This window comes from Camelina sativa, chromosome 18, assembly GCF_000633955.1.
Source record: "Camelina sativa cultivar DH55 chromosome 18, Cs, whole genome shotgun sequence".
Classification (NCBI taxonomy): domain Eukaryota; kingdom Viridiplantae; phylum Streptophyta; class Magnoliopsida; order Brassicales; family Brassicaceae; genus Camelina; species Camelina sativa.
Window position 1 is genome coordinate 8,993,649 of NC_025702.1, and position 8,006 is coordinate 9,001,654.

Here is an 8,006-nt window from a genome sequence, read left to right on the forward strand (position 1 = left end):
CTCTGTTTAACGTAGTCGATAAATTCCGTGATTATTAGTATAGTCTAAACCCGGTTTGTATATATATATAATCTCACCAATCACTATACTTGGAGATAAAATCTCTTTTTCCCATCATTATCGATTGCTGTCAAACCTATCCCTACTGTTAATTGAAAACACGTTTATAAAACTAACCATAGTTTTGTAAAGACTTTCAAGAGTAGAAAAAAAAAAGATTTATTGCCGAGGGTAATTTTTTCAATTAATTTCTACCTAAATTCGGATAAACATGCATATCTTTTTTACCCGGTAACCTGACCCGATTTCAATTTTAATCTCAATCGTTCAATATTTTTCTCAGAATATATCTCAACCATTCATTGACTAAATGTTACATACTAAACTTAAAAACTTTTCTGTCAGCTTCTACTCTCTCTCTCTTTCGCTCTCAGTCCCAAATATGGATTTGCAGATTTTCTTTTTTTACTTTTTGTCAACAAATTTGAAAAGATGATAGAGGAAGAGAAGAAGATAAAAAAAAATTGTTCAAGCGTGTGAATAAGGTTTGTGTTTCTTTTTACTCTTTTGATTAAGTTTAGATTTTAAATCTATGTATGATGATTAAAAACAAATTTTAATGGAATTTTGTTTCTGAATCCTGATGTGTAATGGTTTTGGGTTCTTCTCTTGTCATCATCACAATTTTGAGATGATAAACTAAGTTTTATAAATTGTCATTGACTGAACCTCAAATATATGTGCAATTCATTATGATTTTAACCCGCGGTACACTGCAGGAAGATTTTTTAACTAGAATTTTTAAATTTTAAATTATATTTATCAATTTTGTTTGTTTTGTTTAGTGTTTAAAATTAAATAACTGTATGTTGATTGTTAGTTTTAAGATTGTATAACTATACTTTCACTGTTTAAAATTATATAATATTCAAAGTAATGAAATGATAGATTGCATAACATCTTTCGTTTAACTTGTTGCATTTCAGACTAAAATATTTTATGTAGACAACCCGTAAAAAATCATATTAGTATAAACTGCAAACCCACTCTATCACACCAGCAAGTATTTAAATTTTCTTTTATAATTTTTTTTAATATTTAGGATATTTAAAATTTACCATATTGTTTCCAAAATGTTAAACAAATTAAAGGTTTCAGCATCAAACGTTTTTCTATAAAAGAATTATATATTAGTGAAATAGTATTGAGGAAGTCGTTTAGAAAACTAAATAATGAGATTAATTTAGAGAAAATATTTTTAGGCTTGCTGAAAAAGACTTATAGTGTAGAGTATAATCGACATTATATTTTTAAACATCATCTGCAAAATTAAATTTCAATTAATGTTAGTTTTTCAACTTTTAATTTAGATTTTAAAAAAAAAGATTATTACCTTTGTTAAGTAATCATCATCATCTTCCATTTGAAACTAATTTCTGCATCTATCCCACGAATTTAGTAGCAATGTTACAATAATCGAACTTTATTTATATGCATTTACAATTATAAAAAAAAAAAGGAGAGGAAGTGATAATATTGTTTCTCAATTGATACTCCATCCATTTTGTAAAAGATAATATTTTTTTTATTTTTTATTTTTTTTGACAACAACAAACTAGATAGACTCAATCAAACCAATACGAAGGAACATTGTTAACATAGGTAATCAAACGAAGTTCACACCAAACTCGTCGGGCCAGTTTGTGCGCAACACCATTATGAGTATGTGGAATTAACACCAATACAAAAGAAGTAAACTCTTCCTTATCAAAAAAAAAAAGCATACCATCGTGGAAGTATCCAACACTTGCTTCTTTTTATTTATAGTGAAAGCAAGTGTGTCCAACAATTTAAGTTTTTAGCCAAAAAAAATCTAAATAAAATCATTGCACTCCTAGGCCTGGGCGTTCATATATCGGATCGGATTCTAGGTTCGGACTTTTCGGATTTCGGTTTTTTTTGGATATTGACTCTAACATTCATTCGGGTATTTATAAAATTTGGTTTGGTTTCGGTTCGGATAATTCGGATTTCGGATCGGTTCGGATATGATTGTTAATAACCAAAATTAAACCAAAAGTTATTGGACAATGTTTTCTTCGAATACTTTTTAATCTTATTGTACCCAAATAACCATAAGAGTATTAAAACAAAAAAAAAAGATAAAAATTAAATAAACGACAAGGTTCTCATAAAACCATATAAATACATAAAAGATATGAGGCATATTTATCGAAATATCATACTATTTCTTATATGTTCGGTTATATTTGGATATCTACTGGTTCGGATCGGATAATATCCGATATCCAAAATAATGAAAGCCAAGAATCGATCGGTTATTTCCTTAATATCTGTTTGGTTTTAATCTGCTTACTTCGGTTTGGATATGGTTCGGATTTTCGGATTCGGATTTTATGTCCATGCCTAGATACTCCATCGATTTTGTAAAAGATAATATTGTTTCTTTTTCTTTGATAAAAAACAATTTTAACATACCAAATATAATTTTGAATTAAATGTTTTCCTATTTTAAAATGAGAATTGGTTATAAATACCTTTTCTAGAACCCTTTTCAAAAATATCCTTTTTTTTTGAATATTTTCATTTTTATACTCTTTTACACAATTATAATTTGTTAAATTAATCCTTAGAATTTATGTTTTTGTTTGGATTCTCAATTTTATATTTAACGTATAGTTTTTAGGAGGTAGGGTTTAGTGTTTATGGTTTAGGGTTTGAGTTATTTACGAGAAAAGCATTATTTTTCATGGGTATTGTATATTTAGGCATTTCTATCCGTGCTTCTCAGTATAGGCATTTTTTGCCTTTGTTAGATTACATCATTAACCTTCTGAGAATTGAGACATTTTATTATTATTTTTTGATGAAAAAAGATCAGATGAAGAAGACAGTACAGTAAATTAGATGATGAGTTTCGACTTATGAACGGCTGTTACAACGATGGCGAGCTCCATCCTAATGAACAGCGACAATGGCGATGATGAGCTATGCCATAATGAGCGGCGACAACAATGAATGGTAGCTCCGTCTTAATGAACGGCGGAAACGACAAACGGTGAGCTCCACGGCGGCAACGAAGAACAATGAGCTCCGGCTTAATAAACGACGGTAAAGACGAACGATGAGCTCCGGCGCCGATGATGATGAGCTTTGCCTTTATGAACGGCGGTAACGATGATGGCCGCTTGATTGTCCAAAACGGCGGTACCTTAAATCAATTTTCCTGTAAGACATAGATTGTTGCTGAGTAATTTAATAATAAAACTCACTTCAGCTTCTTGATGATTTAGAGGTCACTCTTACCTTGGCTGCAAGTCCTTTTTAGAGGATGTTAACTGGTAAGTCCATATGTTCAATTTCCTTCCATTTTGTATTATTTTATGGTATCATCTTTGGTCTGTTTTCAGCTCATACCAAATAATCAACGAGATCTTTAAAGGAGATGATGATAAAAAGGATTACGTAGAGAATAAGTGTTTGTGGTAACAATGGATGGTGACAAAGATCATGTGTCCTTTGCTCAAAGAACTTCTCTTAGGTATAAAACCTCAAGCAATGATTAGATCAAGGGAATGTTCAGGGTACATAAGCTCGAGTTATTTTTTTTTTTCTTGTGTTGGTTCAGGTCTCCAGAACCCGAAAGAAGAAAATACTTAAGAGAATAAATAATAAGTCGAAGGGACAAGGGGACAGAATTTCATTAACATTTTTAGAGAGGTGAGCGCATGAGATCTACTTGCGGCTCTCTCCTCTCTCCTCCTTTCTCTTCTTCTGATCACGACTCCGTGCACCGAGTGAAAAGTTCCTCCGGCGATTCCGATGTTGAAGAGGAACTACTAGTCCATGGCGCTTCATCAGCAGTCCAATACACCTACCGGCGAGGTCACCAGATCGAAATCAAGAGAGTTTGTGGCGAGGAGAAGCTTCCGTAGGAAACTTCCGGTAAGAGCTCTACCGGCGGCGTGGCTATGAGGTTAGAAGAAAGAAGTTCTCGGCTAGGAATGAGAAAGATACGACGGTTAGATCTGAACGGCTGGTGCCTGGTGACGCAGGAGGTTTTGTCATGGCTGGTGGTTTGACGGGGGAGGTCTACCACCGAAAAGGCAAGGCGAAGCCACCGTAGATGGCTTTTTAGATCTACTCCCTACTGCTCTATCTATCAGACTGAACTATGGCTTCCGGATTGCTAGATTGGTTTCTTCTTCCTTCTCTTCACAACTCTACGGTGGCGGGATGGTGATGGTCCTGTGTCACCTTCTCTGTTTGACTCCTGTCTTTCTGGCTCGCCGGTGGTCCTGGTCTGGCGAATATTCGCAGCTTCATTGCAGATTAGGATTTTTAGTTTATATCGGTTAGCTACTGGTTTAGATTGGTTTATACCTAGGTCAATTTTGGTCTATGTTATTGATACTAGGATTTTTGTGTGTCATAGCAGGTTCAATTAACCTTATGTGTTGTAGTACTTAAGGTGTCAATCCAAATGGGATGTTGCTAGCAATCAAGATGCAATCAAGAAATCACAAGTCAAGCCAGTTCAGAGAATGGTTTTATGTCTAACAATCCTAGAATGACGAAAATGCAAAAACGGAAATGAACTACAGAATTAGAAACGAAAATGTATGACAAGAAGTGAAAATGGATAAAAACAGAAACTAATCTAAGCATGAACTAAAAAGCAAGAAACGAAACAGTCTCAGAAAAGCAATAAAAACCAGGAAGAAAGAAGTCCTAAGGATGGGAGTAATTGATGTCGGTGGAGTATCCTAGTCTATAAAGTGTTTAACATGCCACAAGCAAACCATCCCTAAACAATGAACATCATTTCTTAGCTAATCCAATCTCTTGACAGAAGCTACTCAGACTCAACCACTTCCAAACCTAGCTCTCCCTAGAGAAACATGATCAAGCATGGCATGAAAAAACAAGTTCATTCACGTCAACAAACATCCTAGACAACTAATCTCTTAGGCTAGGAACGTAAGTCTCTGGCACTAGTTGGTCAGACATTTCATCGAACACCTTTTGGATGCGGAAATGTCTAAAATCTAGTTCCAATTGATGAGAGAGAAACAAGTATTTCTAAATCTAGCCGAGAATGGAATCATACAATTCAAAGCTTAAACACTCTACATCCTAAGATCCTCCACCTAATATATCCCATCCTCCAACATCGATCGATGCTCATCCCAAACCGGAATTCCGGTTCGCGGATATTACAATTCTCCCCTACCAATATAGATTCGTCCTTGAATCTCGACCAACACTCAGCCAAAGACTCCCGTGCTACCGTCTCCACAGCCCGTACTCCTCCGACCGATCTACAGAAGATCACCTCTAGGCGATAGACTCACGCTCCACGCGTTATTTGCTCTCAACTTTTGGACTTTCCATTACTCACAGGCCTAAACCTTGAATTTTTATTGGCTCTTCATCAGACCTAAGTCTGCATGCCATAATGTTGGCTCCTCAATGGGCCTAAACCCGCATGCCATAATGTATAAGGAGAAATCCAATATTCGTCTCTCGGGTCGTCACCGTACAGCGCGCCTTCGGATCGTCATCCGAAGTCGATATACCAACAACACTCCCAAGCCACAAAATCTTGGAATATGGCGGTACTAGGAGAACCGAAGTTCCCCAAGAGTCGCGAGCAAACAATTCTGAACACGTATGAGTCCTATCCCTAACCAGGTTTCCTTCCCGTGGCTCGCGTAAGACAACACAATGTCCTACCAACCATATATCCCCTCACTAGAATAACCCATGACCACACAAGGATCATCTCACTGCCCCACGGGCCGCCACGAATGCCAAACAATTGTCCTAAACAGGACCGCCACAAAGGCCAAACAAATGTCCTAAACAAGACCGCCACCAAGGCCAAACAAATGTCCTAAACAGGATCGCCACAAAGGCCAAACAAATGTCCTCAACAGCACCGCCACCAAGGCCACTCGTCCCGAAGGACCATCACGAAGACCATCTGTCCCGAAGGACCGCCCCAACAGGCACTCTGGCTTAACAGCCCGCCACAAAGGTCACACAGTTGCTAAACAGTCCGCCACGAAGGCCACACAATGGCTAAACAGCCCGCCACAAAGGCAAAACAATGCCTAAACAGCCCGCCACAAAGGCCACACAATACTTCTTAGCCAAGACTGCTGCTCCATCGNTAGTACCTCTTGAGATCTCGGTACATCTTAGTCGCTCTTGGATGAATAGAGAACATGCTAACATGAGCCTCTCTCAGAATCTCCTGCCTCAACTCCTCATCCTTGGGCACACAGATCCACCCATGCACCATAATAGTACCATTAGCTGAAACCTGATACTCCAAGTCAACATCCTTTGAGGCATTCACTAGCCCCAAATCCGACTCCTGAGCCAACCGCACTCTGCTCAACAAATCTGCTCTATCAGCTGCAACCAAACCCAACGGCTCCTGAGAAACCGCACACAAACTCAATTCACTGATCTCTCTTACCAGAGAATCCATATCCTGCTCCTGAGCCGAAGCCGCCCGCTTCCGGGATGATAGGCTATCTCAAAATCATAATCCGCCACCAGCTCCATCCACCGCCTCTGCCTCAAGTTCAGTTCAGGCTGAGTGAATATATACTTCAGGCTCTTATGATCTGTAAACACCTGTACTTTTGCACCATGAAGATAAGATCTCCAAATCTTCAGGGCAAAAACTACATCACCCATCTCCAAGTCATGAGTAGGATAGTTGTCCTCATGCTTCCGTAACTGCCGCGAAGCATAGGCAATCACCTTCCCATGCTGCATCAACACACACCCCAGACCAACTCTGGATGCATCTGTATAAACCACATGGGGTTCTCCCTGCCCAGGCAAAGCCAACACCCGAGCAGTAGTCAACATCTCCTTCAGGCTTGCAAAGCCCTCCTCACACTCCTGTGACCAGACAAAAGGAACATCCTTCCCCGTCAACTTAGTCATAGGACGTGCTCTGCCCGCAAACCCCTGCACAAATCTCCTGTAATACCCTGCCAACCCGAGAAAACTCCTGATCTCCGTGACATTCTGCGGCCTAGGACAATCCCTGATAGCCTGAATCTTCTCCGGATCTACAGAAACTCCATCTATAGACACAATATGACCCAGAAAACCCATCTCACGTTGCTAGAAACTACACTTGCTCAACTTAGTAAACAACTTCTGCTCCCGCAGCTTCTCCAGAACTGCCCTCAAATGCACTGCATGCTCTTCAGGACTCTTAGCATAAACCAGGATGTCGTCGATAAAAATGATGACAGACACGTCCAAAGACTCCTGGAACACACTGTTCATCAATCTCATAAACGCAGTTGGTGCGTTAGTCAACCCAAACGGCATCACCACAAACTTATAATGCCCGTACCTTGTCCTGAAAGCGGTCTTCCTCACATTCGCCTCATCTATCGGGATCTGATGATAACCCGACGCCATATCTATCTTGGAGAACCAAGTAGCACCTCTCAACTGATCCAACAACTCATCGATCCTCAGAAGAGGGTACATGTTTTTCACAGTGACCCGGTTGAGATCTCTGTAATCAATACACAAGCGGAAACTCCCATCCATATTCTTAACGAATAACACCGGCGCTCCCCACGGTGATACACTAGGACGGATGAATCCCTTGCTCAACAAATCCTCTAACTGCTTCTTCAGCTCTGCCATCTCTGCTGGAGCCATCCTGTAAGGAGCCTTGGATAACGGTGTCGTCCCTGGTTCCAGTTCAATCGTAAGAGGATCAGACCGAGAAGGTGGTAATCCCTGCAACGACTGGAACACGTCCTCAAACTCCTCTACAACCTGAATACCGCTAACCGTAGACTTCCCCACTGACTTTGGCATAGATATAGTAACCAAATAAGCCTCACGGTCCTTCTCAATCATCTTCCCAACCTGAATGGCCGAGATCACGAGACTCCCCGAAGTCGGTCTAATCCCCTGAAAAACCAACTTCCCTCCTG

At 39.3% G+C, this 8,006-nt stretch overlaps 1 long non-coding RNA gene across 2 annotated transcripts; it reads left to right on the forward strand.

The window, feature by feature from the left end:
• On the forward strand, positions 400-4,502 carry LOC104760894. Of its 2 annotated transcripts, none has more exons than XR_763045.1 (3): positions 400-545; positions 2,898-3,562; positions 3,650-4,502. It is a non-coding gene; the product is annotated as an uncharacterized LOC104760894 (long non-coding RNA). The 2 variants fall into 2 exon arrangements; XR_763044.2 differs by lacking the exon at positions 400-545 and having other exon boundaries at positions 3,136-3,228; positions 3,315-3,562.